Source organism: Leuciscus leuciscus, assembly GCF_965113295.1.
Source record: "Leuciscus leuciscus genome assembly, chromosome: 17".
NCBI classification, from domain to species: domain Eukaryota; kingdom Metazoa; phylum Chordata; class Actinopteri; order Cypriniformes; family Leuciscidae; genus Leuciscus; species Leuciscus leuciscus.
Window position 1 is genome coordinate 34,515,804 of NC_138741.1, and position 15,018 is coordinate 34,530,821.

The window sequence follows — 15,018 nt, forward strand, 5'->3', positions numbered from 1 at the left end:
CTTATTCTGCCTGACAGAAAGAAGCTCACAGCTTACTGAAGGCGGAGCGGTTTGACCAATCAGATGAAAGGGGCGTTTCAGCACCGCCCATGTGTGCAAATGAAATATCGAACCCATAAACTGACTTTTAAACCATAAACGAAAAATGAAAAATCGAGCCAAAATCTCATTTTTCGTTTTTTAAGCTAAACTAAAAAACGAATAAACGAGCTGGTTTTCATTTCTCGTTATTCGATTCCAAACAGGAAATGAAATGATCAAAAAGTACACAGACCAAGTACTTGTTCATTCAACTTTCGACCTATAACCCATGTTGAACTTGCAAATCCTACAATCAAATCTGAGATTTCTCAACGGCAATCGGGTGAAAGAGACAAATTTAACCGTCTAGCCCCATAGACTCCCATTCATTTTGCACTCATGGGCGATCGCCCCCAGTGGAACTCTGGTGGAACTACAACCAAAATTCGGTACAATAGGACTTAAAAGGGAGTGGCCAGGCTCTCCGTAGACGGGCTCTGGTATTGCTATGTATTGCTGGACCCAGATGCTTCAGAGGTGAAAAACATTCCAGGAACAAAAAGCCCTTTCAAAACTACAGCTGTACAAAGAGGCACTCGGGAAGGCTTATCATTGAATAACACTGTTTATAAGCACATTTCAAGACTTTTTAGCCAGTGGTGAGCATATTTAATTTAATGAAAATCGTACAAAGACATATGTATAAAAGACTATTTACATGAATGGGTTTAAATCAAAGTGAATTTTCATTACTTTCATTGTTGTTTGAAGACTGTACCAGGGATTCTTCTAGCGAAGACAATGAAGTGCACGTAAAGTCTCACAGTCCACATTATGAGAGTAAAGCTTACATAAATATAACGTTTAAATGTAACTCATTTTAACACGTGACTTGTATTTGTTTTTTTTTGTGGTTTTTTTAATACAGATATGGGATGTTCCAGATGAAGCAAGCACACCAAAGAAAGGAAGCACATCAAACAGGTATTAGTTAACAAGACATTATTTGGAGGTTAGGAGTGGAGTTGCTCAAATTAATACATAGTTGTTGTTTTTCAGACCCCCTGATCTCTCTCTGCCTTTTTTGGACCAAGTAAGTTCATAATGTTCATACCTTGCTAAGTTACTTTGTTACAACAAATGAAAAAATGTAATCTGTCTTTATAATGGTCAGTTCTAATGTTATTTTAATAATTGATATATTTCTGACAAATCTAGGAAGCAGGAAAAAAACTGAACAAATATCCAAGAACACACACATGATTGCTTTACAAGTAGCCTAATTACATTTGTATGTCCATTGATGTAAATTCCTGTTAATCTTTGTCTTTTTACAGCAGTTACACACGTCTCTATGGACCAATAATAATCTAAAGTGACTGGAAAGAGTCAGATGAGAGCAGACAACATGTTCAAGAAGAAATGTTCTTAATTCATTTATTAATTACTCCGTCTCGATATCATGTTCCCAAATTTATTGACTATTTTTTTTATTTCATCATTAACTTAATCAAAACCTCTTTATTTATTACAGCACAGATGTATTAACTGCTGCAGATATTGTGACAGATCTCTCATTGAAGATCATAAAAACGTCTTGCAGCAGATTCAACATAAATAGAGCCAATGTTTGGGATGGAGCAATTCGTGGATTCAAGCATCATACGACCCATTACACAACATGCTTGTTAAATTCACAGATGACAAAGGCACAACTGAAGATGCAGTGGAGACAGGTGTTCCCAAACGTGAGTTTCTAACCCTCCTAATGGACTGTTTATGGGCACGGAGAATCTTTGATGGTCCAGAAAATAGGAGATTTCTCACCTTTAACAACACAAGTAAATGATTTACTTACATCTACCTTTTATCTGCCCTGTTCATAATTGTCTTGTTTTATACTAACTGGACAATAACAGTTTACTACAGCTGCCAGAGAAGATGAATACTTCCTTGCTGGGCGGATGATTGCAGTTCCCTTTCAAGGGAACTTCGAGCTGCGTCGAGACGCGGTGGGAACGCTCTGCGTGATTGCGTCGTGAAGCACGTGTATAATCAGTCCAATGGAAAGACGAGACGTCATAGGCGGGTGACGTCATCGACCAGGAAGCTATAAAGCACCCCTGCGACAGACCGCGGCAGCTTTCTGTGCCTTCAGCAAGCGATCTGTGTATTCTGTCCTTGTCATATTTATTGTTGTCTGTCAAGTTGCAATATATATATTTATTATGGCAAAAGAGAGCAAGCAAGTGTTGTGTTGTTCCCTCCCCACGTTATATCACGGGTGGGGACACACACTTCAGCTTTGTGTTGCTTGTTTGGGAGTGGAGCATGCCAACAGTCAGTTCTCGAGGGGGCTGACTGTGAGCATTGCGAGAAGCTGTCCGTGAGGACGCTCCGCTCCCGCCGGCCGTTCTTCGAGGAGGACGGTTCGGTGCGCGCGCCCCGAGGCGCGGGTCCCGCTGCTGCCGAGGCACGGCGTCGACGCGCATCTTGGGGATCGCAAATGGTTCTAACAAACACCTGTTCGATCCACGTGCCTTTTCTCGGGGAGAAGCACGCTCTGCGGTTTCTCCTCCCCGGGATGAGGCACTCATGCTGCGATTTCCAGTTCCGAGGAATTGGTATCGTTAGTGTTTTTGTTTTAATAATAAATAAATAAAAGAAAATAAGGCAGATGTTTATGAGTTTTCAATAAATAAATAAGTCAGCTCATAACTCTGTTGAATAAAGAGGAGCTTATAAAAGGAGGTTTTATATAATGCTGTTGCTAAGTTAAATATTACTGGCCAGCCGAACATATATGAGAGTGAAAGTATAAGGAAAACTCTATATCTCAGCCTCCTCGTCGGGGAGTGCCGTTTTTTCCCTATCTCCACACTGAGGTGTCGAGATCGTGGAATAAACCGGTTTCTGTTTGTGTGTTTTATCCCTAAACTTTTACTATAGTAATGTTATGGGTATTAAGTATCATGGTATGACAGTGCCTCGGGTTAAAGAGACGCTTGCGAGCTATCTCACTCCCGTGTTGGTGTCATAATAACCCCGACGTTACCCACCAGCCACCATAAATAATAGATAAATATTATTAGGCAGCACTGGTAGGTAAAGTATATAAGCATGGATGAATGTGAGGATGTAACAGCACTGACGCTATTCGAGAATTGCGTCGCGCAACAGATAAACTATACCGGGGAGGGACGGTTTCGAGAAATCGTTTCTCCTCGGCGTCCACTGGGTGGCGACTCTCTGAGGAGGGTCGCAGCGCTGCCAGTTCGGTTGTTTCCTGCTGGTGGCCACGGAGTGTTATATTTATTTATATATATATATATATATATATATAGTTTTTCTGATGTAAAGAAAAATTAAGATAAAATATGTCTTTTCTTCTGGACGCTCCGCTTTCAAAAAAACGAAGAAATAAACTCTTCAGTGGCGTTCCAAAGGTTTCTTCCTCACCGATCTAACGTTCCTGAGACTGCTGGGCGGGAGCAGTCTCAGCATACTTAAGCTCCTCGCAGCATAGAGTGCGGTAAAACAAAGATTCGCCATTCGGGCTCATCCACAATCGATGGGGACCTGGGTGGCGGTCACAGTCTAGCCAGTTAAAGAAAAGAGATATGCAAGATCTGAGGACTGTTTTATCTCTAAAATAGCTAAAAATGGAAGAAGCCCTGACGCCGAGGCTGCAGGCTTCTGAGGGTGGTCCCCTCCGGGGTAGGGACGGTTTTGAGAAATCGTTTCTCCTCGGCGCCCTCTGGGGTGCGACTCTCTGAGGAGGGTCGCAACGCTGGCTGTTCGGTTTTTCTGCCGGTTCGCCGTTTCAGGACACCGAGGTGTCAGCGTCCCCAAACGATCCTCCGAGGAGGGTCGTAGAGCAGTCATTTCGGTTTCCCTGCCGGTTCGCCGTTTCAGGGCGCCGAGGTGCCTGCTTTTTTCCAGCGATCCTCCGAGGAGGGTCGTCGGAACAAAGCTAGTTAGAGGTAGGCAAGATCTGAGGACTGTCGTTATCTCTATTAAAACTTAGACAAGAAGTCCTGACGCTGAGGCTATCAGGCTTCTGAAGGTTTCCCCGGGGCAGGGACGGTTTTGAGAAATCGTTTCTCCTCGGCACCCTCTGGGGTGCGACTCTCTGAGGAGGGTCGCAGCGCTGCCAGTTCGGTTGTTCCCTGCCGGTTCTCCGTTCAGGGCACCGAGGTGTCAGCGTCCCCATACGATCCTCCGAGGAGGGGCGTAGAACGGTCAGTTTGGTTGTTCCCTGCCGGTTCGCCGCTTCAGGGCACCAAAGTGACTGTTCAACCAAATCCAGAGGCCAGTCTCGAGAGACTGGTTCTCCTAGTAGAATTTCTGGCAGCGTGGAAACTACTGCCATATATTTCTCAGTGGGTCCTGCACACTTTAGAAAAGGGTTTCAGAATTCAGTTCGGTTCTCGTCCGCACAGATTTCTAGAGGTCCTCCCCACAGTGGTGGACCCCGAGCAGGCTCTGGTTATGGAGCAGGAAGTACTGACACTTCTGCAAAAGGAGCTATAGAAGGGGTTTCTCCTCCCAGCAGACAGTCAGGGTTTTACAGCCGTTACTTCATTGTTCCGAAAGAGGATGAGGGGTTGCGTCCTATTCTAGACCTGCGTCAATTAAACAGCAGGTTTCAGAATCTCAAGTTCAAAGTATGCTATACGCTAAAATGATTGTCACAGATTCAGTCCGAGGACTGGTTTGTCACAATAGACTTGAAGGACGCTTACTTATCTATCCATCCTCATATCACAGGAGGTTCCTGAGGTTTGCTTTCGGGGGCGAAGCATACCAGTATTGGGTTCTTCCCTTCGGCCTAGGTTTATCACCCCGCATCTTTACAAAATGTGTGGATGCAGCTCTGGCTCCTCTGAGACTCCAGGGCATTCGCGTATTATACTTTATCGACGATTGGTTGATTTTAGCTCAGTCCGAGCAGTTGGCGGTTCGGCATCGAGATGTCGTTCTGTCTCACATAAAGAGGTTGGGGTTGTGGCTCAACGCCAAGAAGAGTGTGCTCCTCCCAGCTCAGAGGACCACTTTTCTGGGTGTTTTATGGGATTCGACAATAATGCAAGCACGTCTGTCTCCTGCACGTATTTCTGCGATTCTCACAGCCGTAAAGGGGATAAAACTAGGCCAGTCACTCACTGTGAAACAGTTTCAGAGACTGTTGGGGCTCATGGCAGCTGCGTCCAACGTAATCACTTTTGGCCTTTTGTACATGAGACCTTTGCAGTGGCTCAGGATCAAGGGGTTTTCTCCGAGGGGAAATCCATTTCACACGATCAAGGTCACGCGGCGATGCCTTCGTGCCTTGGTCATGTGGAAGAAACCTTGGTTCCTCGCCCAGGGCCCAGTGCTGGGGGCTTCTTGTCGACGCGTAACGCTTTCGACGGATGCTTCCCTCACGGGATGGGGGGCGGTCATGAGTGGCCGCTCGGCGAAAGGTCTTTTGCAGGACCATCAACGTTCTTGCCACATAAATCGGCTAGAAATGATGGCGGTATTTCGAGCTCTCAAATACTTCCTGCCAGACCTGAGAGGTCACCATGTGCTTGTCCTTCCGGACAACACACTGATGGTCTCGTATATCAGAGCAGATATCCTGTTGAGGCAGGGGCTGAGGCCCGGGGAATGGGGACTTCACCCCAAGGTGGTGGAGCTCCTTTAGGAGAACTTCGGTCAAAACTCAAGTCTACCTTTCGCATCGTTTATACAACGCATTGCCCATTTGGTTCTCCCTGATGCATCCAGCTCTGCTTGAACTGGATGCAACGTATTAGGTGTGGTTGAGGCTACACCTGTACGCATTTCCCGATATCTTTGCTCCCGGGAGTTACTCTCTTCCGGAGTTATGGATACTATGGGCTCGGCCTCTGAGGGGGCCCAGCTCATAGATTCAGGTCTCTCGACTGAGGTCGTGGAGACCATACTCCAGTCTAGAGTTCCCTCCACGAGAAGACTGAATATGCATTGAAATGGAAACTATTCTCTGCCTGGTGCGGAGAATGCCTTCTGAATCTTGCTATCTGCCCTATGGTACAGTACTTGATTTCTGCAATGAATGTTTCTTTGCTGGGTTATCTCTGAGGAGAGATCCTTATTTCATCTTCTCCGTGGTACTTGAGGCTGAGGCCTGCACGTACTTGGATTTGCACCTGGTATGGTGATAGTCTTTCCTCACCCCTTGCCGGGTTGTATTCCTACTAAATTTGTGGGTCATTTGTGCTGCAGGCCTTCTGTCCTCCACCTTAATACAAGCCAGATCAGGAAGAACTTAATCTGTTTTGCCCTGTCCGGGCTCTTGGATGCTTATGTCCACAGAGCTGCAACCTGTGGCATATATATATAAGAGCAGTTATTTGTCTGCTTCAGGTTACCTAAGATAGGTTGCCCTGCATCTAAACAGATAATGAGCAAGTGAGTAGTTGAGGCTATCTCACTTGCTTATGAAGCGGCCGGACAGCCTTCACCTTTGGCTGTCCCGGCCCATTCTACCAGGAGTATGGCTGCCTCTAAGGCTTTATTATCAGGAGTTTCACTCTGACATCTGTAATGCGGCAGGCAGGTCCTCACCGCATACATTTGTTAGATTTTATGACTTGGACCTAGGCTCCACTCCAGGGTCTAGGGTGCTTGTTTCCTAGTATGCACATGGTCTTCATACAGAACAGGCATTTGTCATATGGCGTCGTGGGTATAGGGTTCCCACCGCGTCTCGACGCAGCTCGAAGTTCCCTTGAAAGGGAACGTCTCAGGTTACGTATGTAACCCTGGTTCCCTGAGAGGGAACGAGACGCTGCGTCGCCTTGCCATACTCCCTGCATGCCTGTGATCGACTTGCTTCGGCTTTCAGAAGCTGCCGCGGTCTGTCGCAGGGGTGCTTTATAGCTTCCTGGTCGATGACGTCACCCGCCTATGACGTCTCGTCTTTCCATTGGACTGATTATACACGTGCTTCACGACGCAATCACGCAGAGCGTTCCCACCGCGTCTCGACGCAGCGTCTCGTTCCCTCTCAGGGAACCAGGGTTACATACGTAACCTGAGACGTTTCTACTGTTCACGGTGGTCCAGGTCCAGGTGGTGGACGATCACCTCACTGGGAGAGTTGGCATTAATGGAACAGTTGAAGATAAAACAGATGAGAAAAAGGCAGCTTTCCTTGAGGTGCACTCAATTTTTATATAAGCTCGTTTTAAGATTTTTAAACAGTTTAAAATATCTGTCCAGATTACAGGCATAATTATGTTATAGCATAAAGTAATTTTGTTAAGTGAGAAACCTTATTAAAGGTGTAAAATCCTAATAGCAAAAATAACATAGCTCTAATTCAACAATATTAATGAAAGCAGTTTACATATGATAATAATAATATAAATTAAGAGTTATTTTTCTGAAAGTTATCATAATGACTAGATGACCAATTTCATCTTTCTGTTAAACACAGGGCCATTTGGACACACCCACGTAATGAAAGTTGGTGGCCCCACATCTACGCCACCTGGACAGACGATGATTGGCTGAAAAACTTCAGAATGGGAAGAGGCAGTTTCAAACTACTGACACTCTCCGGCCCTGGCTGACATGACAGACCACTCAATTCAGACAGGCTGTGCCTATAGAGACTCGTGTTCCAATTTGTATTTGGAGGTTATCCACAAACCTGGAGTACAGATCCATCTCACAACTGTTTGGTGTTGGGTTATCAACATGTTGCACTATCACCCAAGAGGTTGTGACTGCCATAAATGTGGTAATGAAGCCTCTGTACATAAGCCTCTGCAGCAGAGTTCAGGCAGATAATACAGGGTTTTCATGACAAATGGAGATTCCCTCAGGTGGCAGGTGCGATAGATGGAAGCCATATCAAGATCAGAGCTCCACCTGACAACTCATCTTGTTATTACAATCGGAAGGGAGACTATTCCATCATTCTGCAAGGTGTGGTGGACCATAGAATGAGATTTTGGGACATTAATGTTGGACGACCAGGTAAGATACACGATGTCCGTGTTTTCTCCCTCTCATCATTGTATGAGCGTGGCAGTGCAGGCACTCTTTTACCTCATTGGACTGAAACGTTTGAGGGGGTCGACGTGCCTGTTTTTCTTTTGGGTGATTCGGCTTACCTTCTACTAACTTGGCTCATGAAAGCTTACCCAGAGGGAGGAGCAGTAACACCACAGCAGCTCAACTTCTACCACAGATTGAGGCAAGCCCGTATGACCATTGAGCGTGCCTTTGGGTGCCTCAAAGGACGCTGGCGTTGCCTTCTTAAAGAAAATGAGACCCACATAATTTTTGTAAGCCGCATTGTGTCTGCTTGCTGTGTGCTGCATCATTTCTGTGAGATACAGAAGGAGGAATTTCTGGAGGGAGAAACCGTTGCAGAGGAAGAAGGATCTGTACATGATGAGCAGGGACACGCACAGCAGCAACACGACATTAGAAATGCATTGTGTAGCTACTTCACTACTATATGAATGGCCAACACCTGCAAATACTCTGCATTTAGTATTCACTATGTTAAATAGTTAAGGTGTGTTATCTCCCTTGATGAGTTCATTTTCACTTATTCTTATGTGCTAGTATAGGAACCACCACATACTGAACCAGTTTTGTCTGATTTAAAATGGATGGGATGGGAATACTTTTTAGTTTGAAATACTGTTTTATTTCCTGTTTAATTAGTAACAAATGTAAAGTTGACACATCTGAACAAACATTCTTTTTCTCCATTTCGAAAATAAAATGTTGTAGTAGACAGTCCTGCATCAGCAATGGTGTTTGTGACATCTCAGGAAACGCTGCTTGAATCTCCCACTGTTTATTGAAATACACAATTTCCCTGTGTTACTCATGTCATTTTAATGCAGAAAAAAATATATCACAATGCATGTTGCTATATACACAATGCAGTGTGAGTGAGTGAGTGAGTGAGTATAACGAAGAGAATATAACATGAAAACAAGCAACAGGTTTATTTAGCTGCTTTTGGTTAATGTGAAGTAAACTGGCTGTCATATTGGCAAGGCAAAGTATACTATCTATGCCTAAAGTTACGCCATAACTTCTGAAACAAGTGGTTGGTATTGGCAAGTGCAAAAACTAAATAAACTCACCGTCAACCTCTGTGTCAGATGCGGTATAGCCCGGTCAACTGTGCTAGCATCAGTAGCATCATTGGAATCTGACGATGGCAATGTTGATTTTGATTTTTTTTTGATTTTTTTTTTTTTTGAATGCTTTATTTCGAACATAAACATAAAACAAGTAACAAAAGAAAGTAGACTGAAAATAAAAGACAAACAAACCAAACAATTAATAATAATAATATGAAACCAACATGTCCGAAAAGGAGTAGGATGAAGCATAAGCTTATTAAAACCTACCCCTTCTCCACTATTCAATAAACAATCAGTTTTCCCTAATAAACATTTACATAATACCTATCTACAAAAAATAGAAAATAAATAAAATAAGAAAACAAATACATAAATTTACAAAAAAACCCCACCCGATTGCTAAATCCCTTCCTCCTCCCTATACCTTGTGAAAACCATGTGTTTGTACTGCTTCTTAAACTGGGTCACGCTTGGACATCGCTTAAGCTCCACACACAAACTGTTCCACAACCTCACTCCACAAACAGAAACACAAAAACCTTTTATTGTTGTACGTGCCATACAACAATATTTTTTGTATTCAAGTTATTGCGTTTGGAAACAAAGATGACGTTCTCAAGGTGAACGCATACATTCACTCTAGGGGTCAAACAACTAAACATCAAGTCAGGAATCTTGGTGTGACACTAGAGTCAGACCTTAGTTTCAGTAGTCATGTCAAAGCAATAACTAAATCAGCATACTATTGTCACAGGTCGGGATGGGCCAAGCCGGACTGCGCCCACCCCTGAACCAGGTCCACCCTGAGGAGCGTGTCAGAGACTAGACGGAAACAGAATTCAAGGGAATAACAGTTCTTTTTATTAAAGTTAAAAGTAATTTGAATAACCTAAGCTAAAATCTTCCTTTCCTCTTCCCCGGAATCGAGGCAATGCAGCAGTCTCCGGGACCCACTCCCACGTCGATACAAGGTTCGCAATGGCCTGAGATGGATCGATGGATTTCCACAGGTGTGTATGCGGTCGGGGCTGTTCCTCTTCCCACGCTGATGCAGGGTCCGCAGGGACCTATGATGGACAGGTGAGTTTCCACTGGTGAGTAGACAGTCGAGCTGTTCCTCTTCCCACACTGATGCAGGGTTCACAGGGACCGACGACAGACAGGTGAGTTTCCGCAGGTGAGTAGACAGTCGGGCCCTTCCTCTTCCCACACTGATGCAGGGTTCACCAGGACCGACGACAGACAGGTGAGTTTCCACAGGTGAGTAGACAGTCGGGACCCTTCCTCTTCCCACACTGATGCAGGGTTCACAGGGACCGACGACAGACAGGTGAATTTCTACAGGTGGGTATACAGTCAGGGCTAATCCTCTTCCCACACTGATGCAAAGTTCACAGAGGCCTACGACGGACAGGTAAGTTTCCACAGGTAAGTAGACAGTTTGAACTCTAGGGCTGCAGCAGACTCGAGTCAACAGGCTGACCGGAGCTTCTCTAGGACAGACAGTTAGAACAGACAGAGTCAGCTTCAACAGCAGTATATAGGTCTCACGTGTGTTGCCGGGGACAGGTGACTCCACACCATGCAAATGGGCCGGGGACTATAGCAGACTCAAAGGTGCAGGCCGAGCGGAGCTTCTCGTGTGTTGCAGGGGACAGATAACTTCACACCATGCAGATGGACCTGGGGCTATAGCAGATTCAAGTCGCAGGCCGAGTGGAGCTTCTCTAGAACAGACAGAATCAACTTCAACAGCAATATACAATTCTCACGTGTGATGCAGGGGACAGATGACTTCACACCATGCAGAATGGACTTGGGGTTGTAACAGGCTCAAGTCGCGGGCTGAGCGGAACTCCTCTAAGACAAACAGAATCAACTTCAACAGCAATATACAATTCTCACGTGTGTTGCAGGGGACAGATAACTTCACGCCATGCAGAGAGGCTTGGGGTTGTAACAACTCAAAGTCGCAGGCTGAGCAGAACTTCTCCAAGACAGACAGAATCAACTTCGACAACAGTATACAGCTCTCACGTGTGTTGCAGGGGACAGATGACTTCACACCATGCAGAATGGGCTTGGGGTTGTAACAGGCTCAAGTCACGGGCTGAGCGGAACTCCTCTAAGACAAACAGAATCAACTTCAACAGCAATATACAGTTCTCACGTGTGTTGCAGGGGACAGATGGCTTCACACCATGCAGATAGACTTGGGATCGTAGCAGGCTCAAGTCGCGGGCTGAGCGGAACTCCTCTAAGACAAACAGAATCAACTTCAACAGCAATATACAGTTCTCACGTGTGTTGCAGGGGACAGATAACTTCACACCATACAGGTGGGCTTAGGGCTGCAGCAGACTCAAAGTCAACAGGCTGAGCGGAGCTCCTGCTAAGACAAACAGAATCAAGATTGCAGATAGAGTGTGCAGTCTCACGTGTGTTGCAAGGGGGGCAAACCTTCTCACCATACAGGTGGGTTGACAGGCAAGTAGCGAACTTAAGTCAACAGGCTGGACAGAGCTTCTTCTAAGACAGTCAGAATCACTACTTCAAAACAGAGAGGTTAGTTTGACTCACAGATTTCTGTTCCTTCTAGTCCTCAACAGATGGGGCCGATCGACATTATTAAGCTCCAGTTACGGACAGTAGACCAGCATGGCACGTGGGGAGTGCACGGCAAAAGAGAATAAATCTTCCACACACACACGGCAATTTCACTCCAAACATGCAACGTGAGGGGGGAAACGTCAATTTAAGCACTGCAATCCACTTCAATAAGTGCAGATAAGGCCAGCACTCACCCAGGGGTCTCCGTGCCACAAGCAACGAGCTCCAATGTTGGGAAAAAGATGTTTCAGGGTTTTCCTCCACAGACATAGACGGATTCACAACACCGTTCCAACACGGGGGAAGAGGGCAAGAGATCGAACATGAATCAGTATAATTCACTCAGTGACATTTAGATAGCACAATCAAAGCACTCCAATCCACCTCAAATTCAGCGTTGAAACATGCAGGTACGAGATACAATGGTCGATTACTTATCTCTCTCCCTTCCAGGCAAACGGTGTGTTTTCACAACTCTTCCACACTCCTCGAGTCCCCTCCAGCAACACTTCCCTTTGCACCCCACAATTCTTCTCGGCGACACTCAAATAGAACGACTTCTCACGGGAGAGAACCACACAACAGTCTCTCTTCGCTGGCTTTTTATATCCTTCTCAATGCCCACATAGCTTCGTCATGGCTCTAGATTAATTCCCCACACCTGATGTCGATTTCCTCATCCCGGTTGGCAAGGCAACAGATACACATTTACACGGGGGGTTGTGTTTCCTTGTTATTGTACCGGAGGGGACACAATTGCGGCAAACTTTAGTTCCACCCTCATTTGTCACACCGTGACACTATCATCTCAAAAATATTGCAAGAATTAGATGCTTTGTTTCCAGACAAGACTTAGAGAAACTTGTGCATGCTTTCATCACCAGCAGGGTGGATTATTGTAATGGACTCCTCACTGGCCTTCCCAAAAAGACCATAAGACAGTTGCAGCTCATACAGAACGCTGCCGCTAGGATTCTGAGCAGAACCAGAAAATATGAACATATCACACCAGTCCTCAGGTCTTTACACTGGCTCCCAGTTAGATTTAGGATTGATTTTAAAGTATTACTACTGGTATATAAGTCATTCAATGGCCTAGGACCTCAATACATTGCAGATATGCTCACTGAATATAAACCCAACAGATCACTCAGATCATTAGGATCATATCAGCTAGAAATACCAAGGGTTCACTCTAAACATGGCGAGTCTGCTTTTAGCTATTATGCCAACCGCAGCTGGAACCAGCTTCCAGAAGAGATCAGATGTGCTCCTACAGTGGTCACATTCAAATCCAGACTCAAATCACTTCTGTTTAGCTATGCATTTACTGAATGAGCACTGTGCCACTGTTCGTCCGACTGTACTGTACTGTATTTCATTTTATTTTTCTAAACTGTTTTAATTATTCTTATTTCTTTTAATTATTTTAATTTCTTCTATGTCAGCAGGGCATTTAGCCCGAAACTGTAAATGCCCACTCAGAAGGTGATAATGTGAAAGTGACGTGTATTAATGTGGGTTTGAAAGTAGAACAGTATTTAAATGACGATATTAAAGTTTTCGTCTGAGAAAGAATGTGAACGCAGTGCTAAAGAAAGTGAAAAGAACGTGTGAGTAAATGAGGGAGAAAAGAAAGTTAAAGGAAAGTTGATAGATGGAAATCGTAAGAAGATTGAAGGTCAAAAGATGGTTGAAAGATTTAAGGGAATCCTTTGAAGGAAAGATCTATAATAACATTCTTTTTTATTTTTAAAAGTACTGTATTTTATTTTATTTTTCTAAACTGTTTTAATTATTCTTTTTTCTTTTTATTCTTTTAATTTATTCTATGTAAAGCACTTTGAATTGCCATTGTGTATGAAATGTGCTATACAAATAAACTTGCCTTGCCTGCCTTGCCTACATGATTTGTGCTGTTTGAAAATGAACCAGGTCAATGAATTTTAATGTTTTTGATTTTAAGAAAAGTACATTTGTGTGCTCTCTGTAACCAGTATTATGTATTATGTATGTTGAACTATCATGGGACTGTAGTGGATTTTTACCCCTAAACCCAACTATTTAGAATAAAACTGTTGCGTCTACTCATCGACACAGAGCGTCTACAAATCGACACTTAATAACTTTTATACTCCAGCTCTTGCGTCTTCAGTCGACAACTGGCCGAGTCTCTTACCCTAACTTACTTGCTTCCCTAAACTGACCTGCTGCACAGCAGAAATTAACAGACAGACATCAGCAAATGTCCTCTAAATGCTTTAATAACGGCCAGGAGAGTCTTCGAGCAGTTCTCAGGGAATCTCTCCCAAGAAGCAAGGCCGGAGGATCTCAGACAAATTCCATTGAGAATCCCACCGTAAAACACATATACAACAGTTTTTATAGAATCGAGAAAACAAATAATGGCGCTTTTCCACTACACAGTACCGACTCGACTCGACTCGACTCGGCTCTGTTTGGTTTTCCACTGTGTAAAAGTTGTACCTGTACCTGCTTCCAGGTACTTTTTTTCGTACCACCTCCAGCGAGGTTCTAAAGCGAGCTGAGGCGAGCTGAGGCGATACTAAAATGTGACGTGGAAACACAGCAGACTGCTGATTGGTCAGAGAGAATCGTCACTATTCACTGCGTCATCATTGCACGCGCCAGACGGAGTATCCTGAATAAAAAACAGCAAAAACAAAAACATCCAAAAACAGCATACACTCGATTTCCTCCATTGTCCTGTGTGTGTGGGTAGCGGGTGTGTCTCGCGCGTCTCGCGTAAAAGATTAAGTCACGGCAGTTTCCTGCGGCGTCGCTATGACGACCAGGTACTATTGTGGAGGTACTATCTGCAATGGAAAACGGAGCGAAAAGCGAGCCGAGCCGAGCCGAGTCGAGTCGAGTCGAGCTGGTACTGTGTAGTGGAAAAGCGCCATAAGACTAACATGTCACCTTCAATATGATTGGTTCAAAAGCCCCAACCCTTTTCCTCTGTCACTGGCACAAGCAAACTTTGTTTTAATGATGACTTCATTAGTTAATCACAAGATTCTAACAGACTGTCTAGTTTCATTTCCCAAACTATGTTATTTTTACATATACATACGCACACAGTCAAAGACACAAGTTTTCCATTGGTTTCGTACAGTACATCCTGTTCAAATAAGGTTAGATGTTAGAAACATGGTTAGTTTAATATACAGTTTAAAATTTCCACGACAGGACTCAACAACATCGACCGGATCAACGTCAG